Source organism: Pseudorca crassidens, chromosome 16, assembly GCF_039906515.1.
Source record: "Pseudorca crassidens isolate mPseCra1 chromosome 16, mPseCra1.hap1, whole genome shotgun sequence".
In the NCBI taxonomy this organism is placed as follows: domain Eukaryota; kingdom Metazoa; phylum Chordata; class Mammalia; order Artiodactyla; family Delphinidae; genus Pseudorca; species Pseudorca crassidens.
Window position 1 is genome coordinate 11334274 of NC_090311.1, and position 20259 is coordinate 11354532.

The following is a 20259-nucleotide window of genomic DNA, read 5'->3' on the forward strand; positions in this document are numbered from 1 at the left end:
CAGTGAGAAGACAGTCTTCTATAAATCAGGAAGCAGGCTCTCACCAGACACTGAATCTACTGACAGCTTGATCTTGGACTTCCCAGCCTCCAGAAATGTGAGAGATAAATTTCTGCTGTTTATAATTCATCCAGTCTGTGGTAGTTTGCATAGCAGCCCCAACAGACTAAAACACTCAGTACTACCTCTGTATAATTTTATATTCGTGGGGACTTTCCTGGTGGTCCAGTGGTTAGGACTCCGCGCTTCCACTGAAGGGAGCATGGGTTCAATCCCTGACTGGGGAACTAAGGTCTTGCATGCCATGTGGTGCAGCCAAAAATAATAATAATAATAATTTTATATTCATATTAAAATGAAATTTCTGCCTAGTGAAAAAAAAAAATGATGCCCTGGGCCTAAAGTAAAAACCTCTCCAAGTTGCTGTGAGGACCAGATTTCCAATCTTCTTCAATGTAGTTAAAATTACAATTTGATTTGTATAAATATATATTTACCTAAGGAGAAGGAACACAATGAGAATAAAATACATTGCAGTAAAATACCTAGTGTGTGTATATGTAAAAAATTATAGGAAAGATGTATGAATTCATATGGATATTTAAAATGCATTAACCAAGAACTTAACAGTAGTCAGAAGGCAGTTGAATCGGGAATACAGGAGTTAATTAATACAATTGTTAATAAAGAATTTTATGATAGAGAAAATGGTACATTTTATGCATTTTTTAAGGCAGAAATAGTAACTAAATTTAAATTGGGTGCAAACTCGATCACTAGCTCTGCATGATGTTGCAGAGGTGAGGGGAACCAGGTTTGCTAAAGTAATTGTGGTGATAGAAATGTATTAGCCTTGGATGTTACCGAGGTGGCCCATTCTATCCCAGTACATTGTAACTGTCAATTACTGCATTTTTTAATAGGCTAACTAAGGAAGAGAACAGGTGGAACCGTCCCAAAATGTCACTTGCCCAGAAGAAAGATCGGGTAGCTAAGAAGAAGGCAAGCTTCCTTAGAGCTCAGGAACAGGCTGCTGAGAGTTAATAAACCAAACCACAATTTCTATGAAGATTTTTCAGATAAAGACAGTAATAAACTTATTGAACAAGTAAAAAAAATTTTTTAATTGGGTCAGGGTAGTGAGAGTGGCAATATTTACTCTAAGGAAAAAAAAAAAAAATCCTTTAACCCATCCAGGTGTTTTATTTGATCCAATCAGGGTCTGATTTCTCTGGTTCTTCAGAAACTTTTCTACCTTTAATGTTTACTTCTTCCTTTGAAGGGCGAAGTCCACCAACTCTTGTACATACTTAAGGAGATTAATTTTTAAGCTCTCTCCTCTGATATAAAATGTACACCACCTCCTCTCCTTTCATGTTAGTTCCCACTGGGGCGAGTCAGGCACAAAAATTTGAAGAAGCCTCAGCTATTATTAAGGAAGGAATACATGGCTACCAATCAGGCTGAAGACATGGGTCAAGGAGATTTAAAAAGAAACTCATTCATTAATTCCATTAATTCCTGTATGTTAAACACTTTACATCCATGAGCTCATCTAATTCTCATAACAACCCTAAAAAGTGTAAGTAACTATTTTAATCCTTATTGTACATTTTAGGGCTGTAAAGCTTCAAGAAGTGAGATTACGTGATGAGTAAGTGGTGGAACAAACAAAGGCAATCTCTTTCCACAGCCTGTGCTCTTAGCCATTACCCTATACCCCATCCAGCCCCTCAGTGGGAGACCTGCCAGGGCACACTAGGCAATGAGTGTTTTTCTCCTAGGATTATAGACAAAAGTGCAGCGAGAGGAGAACTCCAGCTCTGGGTGCACAGAGACCTTACTAAGGGCAAAAGCTGGTCCTTGGAAAATATTTCCCCAAAGAGAGATGTGTCTGGTAAGAAATTAAAGGCAAAGCTATGTAAGCAATTGTGGAAACTCATAGCCATGGTGCTGCCCATTGAGGTGAAGACATTCCTGTCAAGTAGTGACTTAAGCAGTGATTTTAAGCCACCCAGCATTTTACCACAATGTGCCTTAGTGTGTGGTTTTCTTTGTATTTATCCAGCCAGGGGTTTGTAGTGCTTATTGAAACCATTCATCACTTTTGGAAAATCCTCATTATCTCTTAAAATATTGCTTCTGCCCTATTCTCTGTCCTCCTTGCCTTCAAGGACTCCAATTACACATACTTATATCTTCCATCATATTCCATATATCTCTTACACTCTTTCCTGTGTTTTCTATCCTTTGCCTCTGTGAGCATAAGTCTATCTCTTTCTGACCTACCTTCCAATCCACTATTCCTCTCTTCAACTATGTCTTATCTGGTGTGAAACCCACTGCTGAATTCTTATCTTCCACTGCTATATTTTTCAGTTCTAGAATTGCCATTCAGCTTCTTGTATATCTCCAGTTCTGCAAAATAAGTCTCCAAATTGTCATCTAACTTCTTGACAATATTAATCACTGTTATTTTAAGTCTGTGTCTAATAACTCCAATGTCTGGATCTACTATACATCTGTCTTTACCATTTATTTTGTCTGTTTGGTTTTGGTTTTCAGTCATATAGATTGGTCATTAGGTATGAAAAATTATACAGAAAATTTGAAGCTCTGGGTGATGTTATCTTCCTCTCCCCAAAAATGTATTTTTCTTCCTGCAGGTAGTTCGGAGAGGGGTAGATCACCTTACAACCAAGGATTAAGCTGATTTAAACCTGGGCTTTAGTCTTTGTGAAGGCTGCTCTACTTCTGGTTCATCCCTATCTGATGGAATAGACTGTCAGAAGTCCCAGCTGAAATCCTGGAGGTATTTGTAAGAATCCCTCATCCCTGGTGTGCCTTAAACTTTAATTGTTGTCTCCTCAGTCATAAGAATGCCAGAAGAGCTCAGCTTAGTAGCATCTCAGTTGGCACTTTCTGCATTGGCAATTACCTCGAGGGGAGAAGTGGCACCAAATGTCAGCCTTCCCTTCTCTCTGGGATCTTGATCCCTCAAGTCCTTGCTTCTTTGGTACGTCTCTGCTACCTTCAAACATTTTCCCCATCTATTATATTTTCTAGTTGTTTTTGGTGGAAGGGCTGGTGTACAATAAGCTAGTCCACCGTTACTGAAAGTAGAAATCTCCCTCATGGCATTGCAACTGAAAAATGTGATGAGTTGGGTACTAAAAAACTCGGTGGGGAAAAAAGCCAAAAAGTAACAAGAATATTCTGGAAGGTAAGATTTCTTGTCAAGAGGCAACATTGGATGGGCTACTCTGCTCCCCCTCTTCCCCTCTCATACACATAAGTTGGATTTTTAAAAATTTTGGAAGGTAAATAGAGAGTCTGAACAGGTTTGTGAGGAAACAATACCTAAAGCCAATTATTACATTTCCTGAAATTAAAGTTTTATGTCCAAAGGCAAATTTCATTTTTAAATAAGTGAAATGCCACAGGTACTACAAAAGGAATTTAAAATATTGCTAATGCTAACACTGGCTACATAAGTCAGACCAAGTTCTAAAGTAAGACATATGACCTGAATGAAAACAAATAAATGCAATACAAATCATATACACAGCATAAACAAGACAACTCAAAACTTCCTGAACTAGGGAGCCTTTCCGGAAGATTCAGAAAGGTTCAGAAACTGGATCATTAGGTTTACATGGCATCCACTGATCAAATCAGTTTGTGGTTTAGACACAAAATACCACATTTGGTTAAAAAAAAAAAAAGCCAATGTGTTCTAACAGAGGAATGCCTTTTAGAATTCACATTTCCTATAACTGTTTCATTTTTTTTTTAATTCAGCTTTTTAGCAGGATTTATTTTTGGCTGAAAAATAGAAAAACCACTTTACTAGATAGCTCAGTGACTGAGAGTTAAATCTACTTGAAGTGTAAGTCTGGGGGGATACAAACACTACCATTTAGGGAACAGAATCTTGAGGGTGATTTTGAGCCTGCAAAGAGGTTGTACAAAGACTCAAATAAAATCAAGTGAAGGAAAAAAAATAATAAATCAAGTGAAGAAAGTCTGATTTTCTTAGCAACTTCCTATTTCATTGGGCCTCAGAGAAATCTTATATCTGTTCAGTGATTGAATTTAAAACCTAATTCAAATGTTCACAAAGCTTTCTCTGAAAGGAGGTTCATCAAAAGGTTGATCTATCTGATGTATCTTTCTATCCATACACACACACTTATATATACATACATATTTGGAAAATTGGAAACAATAAAAAAATAGGTGCCTAAGTAAAAACTGATTTGATTTTATAGAAGACTGTTTTCATAACATAGAAAAAACTCAAGATAATAGTAAATGAAAAAAGCAAGTTCCAAATATTATAATGTGATCCCATTTTTATTAAGGAAAAGTGCAAAATGGTGAGGGTGGAATACGTGTGATTGTTATCTTCTCATTTATGCTTCTTTGCATTTTCCAAATTTTCAAATCCAACACAATGCCAAGAGCTATTTCATATTTATACTTTTTTTTTTTTGCGCTATGCGGGCCTCTCACTGTTGTGGCTTCTCCCGTTGCGGAGCACAGGCTTCGGACACGCAGGCTCAGCGGCCATGGCTCACGGGCCTAGCCGCTCCGCGGCATGTGGGATCTTCCTGGACCGGGGCACGAACCCGTGTCCCCTGCATCAGCAGGCGGCCTCTCAACCACTGCGCCACCAGGGAAGCCCCCATATTTATACTTTTTAAGGCCTGTCAGAGTTACCTATATTGATAAATGTACTTCCACACAGAAACAAAATGGTGCCACAGAAAGAGGACTGGACTTGGAGAAGAGTTGAGTTCAAGTCCCAGCTTCACCGCTCACTCCTCAGAGTCACTTTGGACAAGTCATAGCACCTCTGGGAATCTCGGTTCTCTCATCTATAAAGATGGAGGGACTTCCCTGGTGACGCAGTGGTTAAGAATCTGCCTGCCAATGCAAGGGACACGGGTTTGAGCCCTAGTCTGGGAAGATCCCACATGCCACGCAGCAACTAAGCCTGCGAGCCACAACTACTGAACCCACGTGCCACTACTACTGAAGTCCGTGCACCTAGAGCCCATGCTCCTCAACAAGAGAGGCCGCTGCGATGAGAGGCCCACGCAACACAATGAGGAGTGGCCCCCACTCACCGCAACTAGAGGGAGCCTGCGCGCAGCAACGAAGGTCCAACGCAGCCAAAAATAAATAAATTTATTAAAAAAAAAAAAAACGATGGAGATGCTTATCCCTGTCCCGCCTTCCTCCCTTAATTAGTGCAAAGGTCAAACACAAAAAGTTCATGGAAAAAAAAAAGAAAAAAAAAGTTCATGAAAGCCTTCTGCCAAGAGGAAAGTGAGGTTCAATAAAAGGAATAATCAGGGCTTCCCTGGTGGCACAGTGGTTGAGAGTCCGCCTGCCGATGCAGGGGACACAGGTTCGTGCCCCGATCCGGGAAGATCCCACATGCCGCAGAGCGGCTGGGCCCGTGAGTCATGGCCGCTGAGCCTGCGCATCCGGAGCCTGTGCTCCGCAACGGGAGAGGCCACAACAGTGAGAGGCCTGCGTACCGCAAAAAAAAAAAAAAAAAAAAAAGGGAATAATCAGTAACTACCAAAGATGCTCTTAAAGTTCTTCTGGATCTGACTCAAGCTTATAAAGTTAAAGGCTCTGTATTTTGTTTCAGAAAAAATATCCATCACTGCCACACACCTGTTCCCTCAGGTGGGACCCTGACAAAGCACCAAAGCAGGAGTGTTGGACAGGTAGGTAGTATCAGCCCATAGAGAGAAAAAACAAGATGTTTTCACAAACCACTGGAGTGAAGAAACAGCTGTCCCAGGTCCCTGGTGGTACCTTGTCAACAGTTACATGAAGCAGAAGAAGACAAGGTAAGGATGTAGTGGGAGAGACATCCACGTATGAGAATAAGGTAATTTTTTAAGGTGATAACACACTCCCCTGCCTTCCAAATCCACTAAAAAAAAAAAGAATCTTGGGACTTCCCTGGTGGTCCAGTGGTTAAAACTCCGTGCTTCCACTGCAGGGGCACGGGTTTGATCCCTGGTAAGGGAAGTTCTGCATGCCGTGCAGTGCGGCCAAAAAAAAAAAATGAAAGAATCTTGATCAACAGGCTGAAAGAGTTTGTCCAAACATTGGAGGAAAAGTAAAAGCTTGAATTTTCATCTTATTTTTAAAATTTTGCTTTCTGTACTCTGACCACAATTCCACCAGTTACTTATTATGTAATCCTGGACAAGTCACTCCATGTTTCTGACCTCTGTTTCCTTATCTATAAAATGGGCCTGTGCCATTCCTATGCCACAAATGTCAGAGTGACCTATGAAGCTGTCATTCCACTTGGGATTCAAGGTGGACACAAATGGACTTGGGCACAGGAGACCAGGACTCCAACGCTGGCTTTGTCATTATCTGCAACGGTGACCAAGGCCCTTCCTCTTTAATCCTCAGATTGCTGGGAAGGGTTAGAAGGATTCCTGAGCTCCCAACCTAGCCACAGTTCAAGCTACGCACATCCACTGTTCTCCCAGACTGGGCTGTTTATATCAAGTGGCCACCCTCCCCCTGCAGTGGCATCTGTGCTAGGACACCACCTTTGTCTGACAAGTTGAACTTGTACAGATAGTGCTGCCAGCCTGCCACTGACAGCGATTGGCTGTTTTTATAGTTACAGAAATACGTAGATTTACATCGAGCTGTCCACGGGCCCTTACTATCCGATAAGACTCCTTGTGGCCAAGACTAGAAATCTGTGAAATTCCAAGTCTTCCTCCCTTTTCTCCTCCAACTTCTTCCCAAACTGACCGTCTAATTTTAACAACACTGAACATGTGTTTCCAGATTTTCACTCTTTAACTCTCCCATGATGAACAATCCAGTGTATATAAATCTTTGTCTATTTTTTTAAGACTATTTCTCAAAGTAAAATTACTGGGTTAAAAGGTGCAGACCATTTTAAGGCTCTTGATACACACTACAACAAATTGTCTTCTGGAAAAGAACAAGCAATTGATATTCCTGCTAGCAATGTATGAAGCCGTGGGCCCATCCTTTTGTTTTGTTTTGTTTTGTTCATTTGCCAGTATGAGCAGTTAAAAAAAGTCCCCCCTTTTATATTTTAATTTGTATTTTTGAGATAAGTCACAAGGATGAACATTTTATTTCAAGTGTACTGGCTTGTTTTGTTCTGTTTCAGTGAATTATCTGTTTGTGTCCTTTTCATATTTTTTAAGTTCATCAAAGAAAATCTGTGAAGCAATTCCTTCCATAGCTAAACAGGGTGGGAGACTTAACTCTAGACACAAAAATAGAAATGTGAAATTGATTAATGTGAAATGAAAACTTTAGCTAAATATCCTGTTAACACACATATTGGTTATAGAAATTAAAGCATATACATTTCCATTTTTGTAAAATATTTTTTACCTTAAAGCAATTTTAAGAAAAATTGATCTTTTTCTCTACTTTGCCATTCTAAATCCACTTTATGAAAAACTGTGACTTTTCTTTAGATGTGACACTTTCAGTCAAAATGAAATATAAAATAAAATTCAAAAGCAAAGTAAAATAAGATAAAAACTAACCACTTTAAAGTTGGCTGGGATCTGAACTATACAAAACTAAACAACATCCATAAAATGAAAACTTCTTTAAATATTCATTTCCCTTTGGGGCCTGGTAAATGGGAATTTAGTTCCAGCTTACTGCACACGATCACTCCTGCAATTCAAGAAAGCTCTTTCCGGAATTTTAAGATATGCCAAGAGTAGATGTGATGTTCCTCTTTTTTTTAAAAAAAACAGTTTTCACATTTTTTCATTTAAATTTTATTTATTTACTTATTTATTTATTTATCCATTGCAGTGGCTTCTCTTGTTGCCGAGGACGGGCTCTAGGCGCACACGCTTCACTAGTTGTAGTGCATGGGCTCAGTAGTTGTGGCACATGGGCTCAGTAGCTGTGGCTCACGGGCTCTAGAGTGCAGGCTCAGTAGTTGAGGCGCACGGGCTTCGTTGCTCCACGGCATGTGGGATCTTTCCAGACCAGGGCTCAAACCCGTGTCTGCTGCACTGGCAGGCGGATTCTTAACCACTGTGCCACCAGGGAAGTCCCTTGATGTTCCTCTTTCAGTTCCAAAGAAAGTGGTGACAGACATGACTCTACAATCCAGCCAGCAGACTAGATTTAATTCTCTGCAGATCAGCAGCACATGTTGGACTGGAGACACCGAGGGTTCAGAAACCTTCATCTTTACGTATTTCTTCTGGAGGAGACTGAGGCTCAAACTCATCAATTCAAAACTCATCAGATTTGACAACAGTCGAGGTAAACTATAATTTTCAGTTGGCAAAATATTTTACAGAGAATAAAACTCCACAGGCCCCAGGCAATAAGAAGTCATGAAAGAGGGAGAGAATCATATACAGTCATCCGAAGACCACGGCCCTACTAGAGATTCAGGGGTTGACAAAACTGATTTGGGAAAGAGGAAACAATGTGGAGACGGCGAGGGCTTGATTCTGAAATTTGTTGGAAAATGAAAAATGGCATCAGAAAATGAATTTTGAAAGAAGTTAAATGAAAAGTATTTGAGCTAAAAGATATGAGGTATAGTCTCAAAAAAAAAAAAGTAACTTCCTATTACAACTGTATGTTTCCAGTATAAGACTGAAGAGTTTGCCTACCCAAATACTGAATAACAAAATCTCTCCCTTTCACGCACATGATGCAAACATGACCTAAAGAAGTTCTAATGAGAACTTCTAATGACAGAAAAGCTACTTCAAAACTGGCAAATTAAGAATTTCTGGAAGCCTGTCTAGTAAAAGCTATCATGGGTATTATTTGAAGAAACTAAGTATTTTGACACAAGATGAGGGGGTGGGGGTGGATTTTATATGTATCTTTCCACTGGGAAAGCTTTGTTCTTTTTTATTCAGAGGAACGAAAAACATTAAATACAGATCCTTAAGGTGAAAGTGAACTTCCAGCCTAAAAAGGACACCTTGCCAGGTAACTGCACGTTTAGAAATGGGCATCTCCCTCCGTCGCCAGCTGCTTGCTGAAATCTACTCATGCAGGTGCCTTCCTCTTACCTAATGGATGTCCGCGAGGGTCCAGGTTTAACTATGAGAAACTCTCTCACGTTCTCACTGTGTTTGGGGAGGGGTGCAGGTTGAGGACAGCGTGGCAGAGGCTGTAGGTGTCAGGGAAGAGGATGGAAATGGGGTTCTTACTCGCGTTTCTGTGCCCTCGGGGTTTGCCTCCCTTTGAGGGCAGAGAATGGAATCCCGTTAGTCGTTTTCCCCTGTTGAACAGTGCTTTTTGAGTTAAGACACCTGAGACCAAACCAGGGTAAAACAAATGTCAATTAAACATCACTGAGCGGCACTGGTACAGAGGAAGCAGGCCCACTCAGGGTTTCTGGAGGGTGGAGGCTTTGCGGAAAAGGCGGGAGCCCGAGGTTCTGGTCTGCTGCAGCATCTGGAAAGGATGATAATGGAAGAGCAAATTTGGGAGGATGAATGACCAGCTTGGTTCATACAGAGGGAGCAGCAGGCAAGGCTGGAGAGAGGCTGGGGAAGCAGAGCAGGGAGGACAGGAAATTCTGAACCAGGGAAAGCCACCCAGAGGTAGAAGGGAGCTGGAGACGGCTTCTGAGGACAAGCTGGGAGGGCAGAGGATTCAGGATGGACTGCAGAGTTAGGACGGTGTCTCGGCTGCCTAGGCTTAAGGAAAGCCGGGGTGATGGCAGTGAGAATGGAGAACCAACCCCAGAGAAACAATAAAACCTGGGGGTGGTCACTGAGACCCTCAGGAGGGCACACAAGCTAGGACACGTCTACAAACACTCTTTTGTAAGGACAAAAGACCATTTTTGCGTTTATCCCTTCCTTTTCAGTTCAAAGGGTAGCAAACATCTAGGTCCTGTTTAGACCAATATTGGGGAATCTTCATTAACACGAGGTTTTACGCCCCACGTAAAAAAAAAAAAGCACTTCAGGCAAAAACAACAGAGCAAATTATAATCTACATCTCCTAAAACTTATCTTTTTCTTTCAAAGGTTATCCTTTGAAAATGCTTTTGCTTGTGAAAAAACAAGCTGGGGGGTGGGGAGCAGTGTTGTGACTGCCTAGGTGTTTCCAGAAAGAGGCAGACAGTCAATTTCCGAGCGTCTTTCTATAGTAGAGGTTTCCCTTTATTTTTGAGGCTTAAGCGTACTTTATTCTCCCCTGCCATTACCTGAGTGGCCCTGGCAAGATGGCTAGCTTCTATGAGCTTCAGTTCTCTCATCTGTAAAATGGGGAGAACAAACCTACCTCCATGGGGGTTCTGTAAAGATTACACGAAAGAGCTTGCACAGTGCCCAAAACACAACTGACACCCCAAAAGCACGAGTTCCCCTCCCCTGTTCTATTCCAGGGAGTAACATTCAGAGAATTACCACCTGAAGTTTCTTCAGGAGTCAGAAGTGCTGTTCAAAACACCTTTTCACCTCCTGGGAAAGAGAAGCAAACGAGTCTCAGAGATACAGCTGAGCACAGGCTTTGAGGGGCACAGGAAAGGAACGCCTCTTAGTTGGTAGTAAGCACTTCCCAATAGTCCAAACCATGCTCCTTTCAACAAGAGTGAATGCTATTAAGTGACTTAACAGAAAGAAAAGGCACCACAAGAAATGTTGTCTTTAAAACAACTTTAATGAAAACCATTCTCAACACATTCAAACAGCCCTTTTTGTGTTTCATGAACAACTTAATCTCGTCCAGTTGCCCCAACAGGTGATGCTGTTTCCCACCTCAGGTCTTTCCATCTCTTGAATGCATTTTCTTTCCCACCTTGTCCCTGGTTGCCCCTGCTTACCTGTCTTTTAAGTTACAGAGAGGCCAACCCTGGCACCCCTACTGAGGCTAGGGGAGGGGTACAGACAGGGGGATTCACTACCCATTCTCCACACTTTTGAGTATTTGAAAATTTCCACAATAAAACCTTTCAAAGTCACTCTTTAATATAAGAAATGAAAGAAAAACATGGTGGGTCATCCCAGGTACACCAATTCCACCTGTCCATGAACCTGAACTGCAGCTCACCCCCTAGCAAATACGCAGCACTGCCTACTTTCTCACGGATGCGTCCTTGCTAATCCCTGGTCTAGTTTACAGGTCGCTGTAAGTTTCCTATATTGGACACATATTGTGACAGTTTACTGTCATATTAAGTGTGAATACTGCCCAAACGTGTTTCACTTGCTTTGAGACTGAAAAAAGGAAGCACTAAATGGAGAGGCTGCACTATCTCACGAGCGCCCACTAGTGTCAACAACAACATAAAGTCATTCTCAGAGTTCTGTGGGGCTGATAGGTTTGGGGAAACCTGCAATAGCGTTGATGTTTAAAGCAGGAAAATAAATACCAGGGTGAAAAGAAGGCAGAATTTAGGAAGACAAACATGTTTTCTGGATCCTTATCCCAAAAGGAACTTAGAGAATCAAGGCATGTAGAAGTTACTCAAAGTTGCTCTCTAAGAGTCCCACTGATCTGTGTGAAGACAGCCACATGAGCATTATTACCATCCCCCCGCGCCCGCCCCGACTGGCTCCACAACTCCTGTCCTCCCTTCCAGTCACCTGCAGACACCTGGGCCTCTGTGAAGGATGCTCAGCCCTCTCTGGCAGCTCTCAGGGACAAGAGACCTGGCCAACTGCAACCCAGGGAGGACTGGAAGTGGCAGTGACCTAGCAACAAAGACGTGGGTCTTCCCTGAACCTGAGTGGTCGTGATAAAAAGAGTAGCAGTAGTGACAGTTAGCTAATGTTCTGAGTGCTTACTATGTACCCAGCATCGCTATGTGATCTTCACTCATATTTTCATTTAAGCCTCACAATAACTCTATGAGGCTGAGGAATTTCATGAAAGAGGAAACTGACCAAAAATCAGAAACACTTTGCCGAGAGGTTAGAGGAAAACAATCTTGCACGGGACCCACAGCTAAGAAGAGGTAGAGAGCTTGGACACAAAGGCAGGTGGGCACCAGAGCTCTTCAACATGCTGTCAAGTTTTTGGTAAGCTCACTTTAGGGGTGAAATAACAGGACAAGACTGACAACCTGTTGCAAGTCTTATACAAATATCAAGGAGACAAGTCAAGTGACAGTCCATCCAGCGCTTTGCAGGGAGACAGACAACAGCAGGAATGCCGTGTCAGCACCTCAGCTGTAAAGAAATGAATTCTATCAACTCACCTTAGAGGACCCGCCCTGGGGAACTAACTCATACTGACTGGTAATTATTGCTACAATGAGACCCATTAACTTGGAGGAAAACCAGAACATTCAGTGTCTGCAGCTCAATTCACCCTGTTCCCAGATGGCAAAATCTACATGGGAAACAAGTCACCACCAGAACGTTGCTCGGTAAATACTAAGGCTCAGCGCTAAGGTATGACACCTCAAGTCATAAAAACCTGAAACAACGGTAATATACCAAGATCAACCACTCTGGAATTTCCGGGACAGTCCTGATCTCCAGCACGCTATTTATAGTATTGTGAGTTGCTATTCTGCATATATGATCCTCCCTGCCAGAGTAGTGGTATCTATGCTCTAATGTCCTCATTTTCAAGGGTCTACGTAGAGCACACCTTTCCAATAACATACTTACGTCAAAAATCAATATAATCTGTTAAGTCCTTCTACTATAATCACACTCTGGTTTTGAGGAAAATCCTTATCTGGTGGATTCATGAACCACACAGGCCCATCAGACTTGGAAAGGAGTTTCCTCTCGTTATGGCCACATTACCAAACCAGGCCCAGGCTGACCTCATTGGTTTTACGACGACTCCTTGACCTTCAGTTTCAGACACTGATGCTTTTTAACTCTAGTCCCAAACTCTGCACAGAAAACAATTTCAGAATAACCAGCGACTTGACTTTCCTCATCTGAGGAAGATGAGGGCATTAATCCAGGTTAGGGCTGGGTAGGAGGGTCCCGGGTGGCGATGAGCTACTGGGAAAAAGGAGGTCAAGCTTTACTCAGCGGCTATGCTCTCATCTATAGTTTATATACTGAAATTTGAAAAGGGTTCAGCTACTTTTTAAACGTTTGCAAACCACTGACCTGAATGGCCATTCTAAGGTCTATAAGTATTTAATTCTATTTCTGATTTTTAAAATTGTTTTATTCAACAAATATTTGGAAAGTGCCTTACTTTGTGACAAGTCTGTGGTAGGCATGGTGTTCACAACAGTGAACAGTACGCTAATAAACACAGACTCTGCCCTCAGACCTATGACTGTTTTGGCTTTGGTTTTGGTTGTTTTTTTTAAGATATTGAAGAGTGATATAAACGCTGTCCACAGCAGAGTTACCTTCTAAAATTCTATTTTATATTTTCCCAGGTGTTAAAATCACAAGATTCCTAAAACTGAGCTGGTACACGTTTCTACTATGGACACTGGTTCAAGTGTTTCTTCCCCTCTGCCCAATATTCAGAAGATACAGGCTGAATAATACAGACAAAACCAGTTGTAAGTTGAAAAATCAAACTGGATTTTATTAAAATATACATAAATAACCCTTATTTTTCTTTATTTCATCAGTTTGGGGAAGTTAAGAGGAAATTGGGAGGTAATAGCACTGGTGTAGAGAAATGAAGGCCAAAAGGGAGTCAGTGAAACTGTATTCCAGCCCAGATCTGCCACCCAGCAGCCTGAGAAAGGCATTTAGTGTCGTCGGCTGCATAATGAGGTGATTGGAATATATGCTGTCTGGGGTTACCTGCAGCTCAAAAACTCTACTGTCCTAATTCTGTCCTAATTATTAGGAGCAAATGCTACAGCTATGTATTAACTACAGAGCAGGTGTTCACAATGAAAAGTAAATGACCACTGAACTCACAGGAGTACTTTTAAGGAAGACAAGAAGAATACAGACGTTCTCTGCTTTAAAAAAATGCATTGATGTTACTGTTTTATTCACACTAACTAGAATATATACACAAAAAATGTGTATCATATGTGGCTTTCAAAAAATTCTATGTTCCATGAGAACTATGTAAACAGTGTAAAACGTTCCTACTGCATAACAAAAGAAAACCAGCATTTCCACGTAGTATTAGGAAAATATCTAGATAATTTGAAGTTACAGTAAAACGAAGTAAAATATCACAGAACAGTCTTTTCATGAAATAGTTATAGTCTAAAGCCAATACAGTTCATACTTTCAAATACTTTGGTAGAAGTGAAATGAATACAAAGCAAAAAAACCAAAATCCAAAAAAATTCTACTGTGGTTCTCATATTGATTGGAACTTTAGCAATGAGGCGACTGCACAGCTACCTTAGATGACAAATGGAAAAACTTCTCATTTGCTCCCCACTGCTGGTGGCAATGATGCTGGGAGAGCACTTCACAAGTCTTCTGTGAAGTGTGGAGCATCTCACTTCCTTCCACAGCTCTGCTCTCAGCAACAGCCTGGAAGGCTTCTTAAAGACAGCAGTTCAGCTTGGAATAGAAGTGATCTTGGTTACTTCCGCTAACAGATATAAATGACCCCGCATAAAAGCAGCTCAGAACTATAATTCACATTTAAAGTAGAACATAAATTTTTAAAAAACTGTATTATTATAGTTTCTCAAGAAGTCCACAGAACATACTACATTAATTAAAAAAAAATGCAAGTTCAATAGCCCACTGCCAATAGTTTTTTAAGAAACAGAAACAACCGTCTGCATGCTACAAATATTTCTTCATTGATATCACATATTACTTTGACAACTGTACAACTAAACTGATCTGAGGAGTTTTTAACTGCATCATTTTAATAATTTCTTTTTCTCATCTATACAGCCCAAATGTGGTACTGATTTATTTCACTGTCTTTTTGTTCTGTATGTTTTCTTTCAAATGAAGCCCTACATCTGAGAATTACAGCAGAGTAAGTGTCGGTGAATCACATTTCTGTCATCCATCACAGGAGCAGACTGGGGATGTCCTCTGAGGATTTTCTCAGCAATGTAATTTATACTGCAACTTTCTGTAAAGACAAGAATGTCTTTAAAAGAAGAAAAAGAATCCTCGGTCAGCTTTACAAACTTATAGTAGTAACACAATAATGCACTGTCGTTCCTTTCTGAAGTAAAAGAACAAACACACTGTCAAGTGCCAAACAAACACTGCAAACTGCCTCTGAAGAAGAGCCTGCGAGCACAAGTCCTCAGACAGGCCTTCTGGAGGGATGAAAGGGCATCAGGGAGTGTTTGGTGAGATAAACTAGCCTGATAACCTTCATAACAAAATGAGTATAGAAAATAAAATACAAAATAGGAAGTGAATTATCTGTTGGGTTAATCTGAGGCTTTTTAAAGAACAATCCTAAAAAGGGCTAAAGGGCAGAAAAAAATTATTCAGCAAAATTGTCTATGCTTGTATGAACCAAGTATAGAAGGATTGTTAATATTTTAAATTAATTATTTTATAGTACCAGCATAACATTGGGAACTAATTTCTTGCCTAAATTTCACAACCACGTATAAGAAGTAAAACAATTACAGTGAACAAATCATGTGTGAAATAAAAGGTTCTTAATTTTTCATATCAGATGTATCATAGTCCCAGGCAGGAATACTACTGTTTGGAGTTTGTTTTGCTTTGTTTTGTGCAGAGAGAATGTCAGGGGAACTTAAATCATTTCAAAATTTATTTGGAATAATAGCCAAGAACATAGTATACCAAGAACTTGCACTGCCAGATATTAAAAACTTTCACTGATTCTAAGACAGCATCAATTGTAAGATGCAATATTGTTTTATGTACCATGCAAAGAAAAGATGTCCAGGGTATGGAATCTAAAAGGAGACAGAGACCCTCACAAAAAGTGGGGATACCAAATGGCAACAGCCTCAATGAGGGGTTAAAAAAATAATAATAACAACGCTTCCTCCAGAAGAGAAGGCAAAGAAGCCTGCATACCACTTCCTTGACAACAGGAAGAGGGGGAAATAATTCCTTGATATTTGCACTGGCACCTCCACCCCAACCTGCCTACAAATTCTGTGCTCTGAGTTCACACTACCAGCAAAGGCCAAGAAAACCTCAAGCAGAGATATTAGCTTCAACAGACTCAGACTGGTAGTGCCCCCAAGTGACTAGCAGAAGAAAACTCAAACCCTCTCAGGGAGAACTCAACTTCAATTAAGGCAACAGCTGATTTTTAAGATGCACTCCATATTTAAAGATGCTAAAATGTGGAAAATACATAATATGAAATCAGATACATCAGTTATTTCTCTGGTAGGCAGATAAATAACTCAATAGAAGAGATGTCAGAAAGCCAAGAAAACAAATATTGGGCATATGATTAAAAAAAGGTCAAACAATAATAGCACATGATAAAAACATCAAGCCAATGACAAAAGGGTACACTGTTCAATATATGGCACAGACAAAAAAGATTAACTATTTAAGAAAAAAGTTCAATCCCTCTCTATACCATATCCTTCTAACCTATAAAGTTAGATGAAAAAACAAAACCATATAAGAACTAAAAGAGAATAAATATAATTATCTAAATAATAATTAATCTTAAAAGACTGGCCTACATATTTTTAAAACATGCTCCCCACCCCACCCCTCAAAAACCCAAAGCATAAAAATAAAGGGCAAATGTCAAACTGGAAAAAAAATTTGCAATGACCAAAGGTTAATACCCTTAACTGTCATAATTATAAATCAACCAGAAACAGAAATACCCCACCCCACACCGCCAGAAAAACGTACAAAGGTCAAAAACTGGCAACTGGGGCTTCCCTGGTGGCGCAGTGGTTGAGAGTCCGCCTGCTGATGCAGGGGACATGGGTTCGTGCCCCCGTCCGGGAGGATCCCACATGCCACGGAGTGGCTGGGCCCGTGAGCCATGGCCGCTGAGCCTGTGCGTCCGGAGCCTGTGCTCCGCAACGGGAGAGGCCCCAACAGTGAGAGGCCCGCGTACAGGAAAAAAAAAAAAAAAAAACAAAAAACAAAAAAAACAAAACTGGCAACTGACAAAAGAAGAAATGGCCAATTAAATACATTAAACATGCTCAATTTCACTAGTAATAGAAATGCAAAATAAAACAATGATATAATAATTTCTAGCTATCAAATTAGCAAAACTTTAAAAAAAACCAGTAATACCCAGTGTGGGCAAAAGGGTGCAGCACTTATATGGATGGCCGCTATGAAACTTCAGCAACCTTCCTGAAATGCAACTTTACAACAAATACAGATCAAAAGCCTTTTAAAAATGTGACTATCCTTAGATCTAACAACGCTACGTCTAGGAATTTATGCCAAGCAAACAGTCAGAGATGTGCAGAAAGTATGTACAACTACATGTCAGAATTATTTATAACAGTGAAAAGTTGGAAAATCACCTAAATGTGCAACAGTGGTAGATAAATTAAGGATTTTAATAAATAGAACTATAAAATGAAATATAATGCAACTATTAAATATCCATGTATCTCTGAAGCACTGTTCATACTAGTAAAAGATTAGATAACCTATATGCCCATCGGTAAGGGACAGTTAAACAAATTACGGTGTAACAGTCAATGGAATACTACACAATCCCTGAAAAGATAAGGCGGCTCGTTTGTTCTGATATATATTCTTTCTGCCTGAGATGATCTTCCTCCCCCAGATATCCACCTGGCTCACTTGCTCAAATGACATTCTATCAGTGAGAATGTCCCTTGCCATTTTATACAACAGCAACTTGTTCCCATCCCAAAAGCACTCCCTCTCGCCCTTTTCCTGCTGCTCTATTTTTAACCATCCGGCACACTGCCATTGTTTATTTACAGTCTGTCCTCCCCCAGAGGAAAGAAGATCCTTGAGGGCAGAGACTGTTTGGTCCACTGCTGTGAACCCCGGGGCCTAGACACTAGTACCTGGCACTTAGTAGGTAAGGTGCTCAGCGAATGATGCATAGATGATGGGTGGATGGATGGATGGGTGGATGGATATGGGAAAATCTCAAAGATACAAACATAAGAAGCGTGTCTTATTTTGCTAGTATTTGTCTTTTAAAAAGGAAAAAATCATGTATGTGTTAGCAGATGTCTGGAAGGATACACAAAACTTGGAACGCTGGCTGCCTCCGGGTAGGGACACTGGGGAAGAAGTGTAAAAGGGAGGGCCCTCTCTTCTGTCATTTCTAAAAGGTGAACCAGGGACCTGGTGTTCCAGTGGGTAAGACTGGTGTTCCAATGGGTAAGACTCCACGCTCCCAATGCAGGGGGCACAGGTTCGATCCCTGGTGGGGGAACTAGATCCTGCCTGCATGCCGCAACTAAGAGTCCGCATGCTGCAACTAAGACTCAGCGCAGCCTAAATAAATATATATATTTTTTAAAAAAAGGAAGAGTCTCTTCCTAAAAAATAAATAAATAAAAGCTGAACCAACTGTATGTATAACCCACTCAGAAAAACAAATAAAAATGGTAAATATACACACACCCATGTTGTAGGCTGAGGTGGAAAAACTATACAATATACTCGCAAGTGGAAAAAAACAGGCTACAAAATAGCGAATAATATGAAATACACCGATGAGGTGGATGGACCTAGAGATTGTCATACAGAGTGAAGTAAGTCAGAAAGAGAAAAACAAATACTGTATGCTAACACATATATATGGAATCTAAAAAAAGAAAAATGGTTCTGAAGAACCTAGGGGCAGGACAGGAATAGAGAATGGACTTGAAGACACAGGGAGGGGGAAGGGTAAGCTGGGACGAAGTGAGAGAGTGGCATGGATATATATACACTACCAAACGTAAAATAGATAGCTAGTGGGAAGCAGCCGCATAGCACAGGGAGATCAGCTCAGGGCTTTGTGACCACCTAGAGGGGTGGGAGGGAGATGCAAGAGGGAGAAGATATGGGGATATATGTACATGTATAGCTGATTCACGTTGTTATAAAGCACAAACTAACACAACATTGTAAAGCAATACTCCAATAAAGATGTTAAAAAAATATATGAAATACACCAAGACTTAGAAAAAGCTTAGAAGGATTAACTTCTAACACTTTTAGTTAGCAAGATTATAGGTGATTTCTGCTGCTTCTTTTCTACATTTTTCTTTAGTTTCTGTATGAGGCACTATCGCTTTATAATTTTTTAATGGTTTTTGAAGCACACAGAGCACTTGTTTAGCAGAGGGTCGCAGCACCCAGATCCCAGGGCACAGTGACTCCCTCCCAGCGCTGCCTCAGTGATCCTCACTTTGCGTCTCCCATCCCAACCTCTGGGTCACCCACTGGGAAACTCCTCACTCCTGTGATTCTCCGACCTCATCCTGCACTGACCTCTCGCTTTTTTCAGTCTCTATCACCTCCCTTAGCTTCCTTGTCTTTCTCCTCCTGTCTTGGTCACCCGGCAAAACCCTAATCCTAGTAAACCCAATTATCTCTTACTGTGCACCTCAACCAAGTAGCAGCACATGGCCAGAGAAAAGTCAGGCGATCGTGCTAACTGTACTCACATCAAATTTATGACCAAAATACCGAATGGGCACTCAAGCGTGCAATACAATCCTACCACACTTTGCTGGTAAATTCCCTTTCCCCACACTCTGAGGTGAGTGTTCTTCTGCTTCCCTCTCTCCTCACGTCTCCCACAGCCCCTGACCGTGACCTTACTCTCACACACTTAGGACAGGAGGCCAGAGAACCCCGGTCTACCCACCACCACCGTTACCCACTACCCATACTGTGCCCTCACTCTCGGCCTTCCTCAAGTCCCATGGAAGAGGCAGCCCTGCTCTTTTTCTAAGACAAAACCCTTCGATCTGCCCTGGCCCTATCCCCCATTGACTTTTCAAGTATTTCCTCCAATAATATCCCCTTTAGTTCTTGCATTCTCAACTTCTCCCTCAATACTGGATCACTGTCGTTAGCAAACGAACGCACCTTAATATCATAAAATGTCCCTGTCTTATTTCTGTTAACCTTCACAGCGAAACTCGTTCCTCTGATCCCTTACCTCCCCTCAGCCCACTGAGCCTCTGCTGTATTAAAACAGCTTTGCTCAAGGTCACCAATGATGTCCTATGTCCTCTTCAAGCCAGTGGCCCATTCTTGGTCCTCCTCTTACTTGACCTCTCAGTGGCATTTCACATGGCTGACTGCTCTCTCCTTGAAACAATCTCTCAGCTTCCCTGAGACCACGAGCCCCTGGATTTTCTTTCACTTCACAGACTTCTCTCTTCTCCAC

The 20259-nt window shown here is 41.1% G+C and overlaps 1 protein-coding gene and 1 non-coding gene across 4 annotated transcripts in view; one reads left to right on the top strand and one right to left on the bottom strand.

Annotated features, from left to right (window-relative positions):
* The first annotated feature begins 761 nt into the window (after positions 1-761).
* LOC137209551 (small nucleolar RNA SNORA66) lies at positions 762-894 on the top strand. The gene has a single exon (XR_010936096.1). It is a non-coding gene; the product is annotated as a small nucleolar RNA SNORA66 (small nucleolar RNA).
* A 12629-nt stretch (positions 895-13523) lies between these two features.
* SEC23IP (SEC23 interacting protein) overlaps positions 13524-20259 on the bottom strand; it is a 46686-nt gene continuing 39950 nt past the window's right edge. For 2 of the 3 annotated variants that reach the window (XM_067709229.1, XM_067709227.1), the window contains exon 19: positions 13524-15033. The gene's annotated coding sequence lies outside the window, so the exon portion shown is untranslated. Of the gene's footprint in view, positions 15052-20259 lie in introns of all 3 variants that reach the window. The other variant, XM_067709228.1, reaches the window with a different exon arrangement.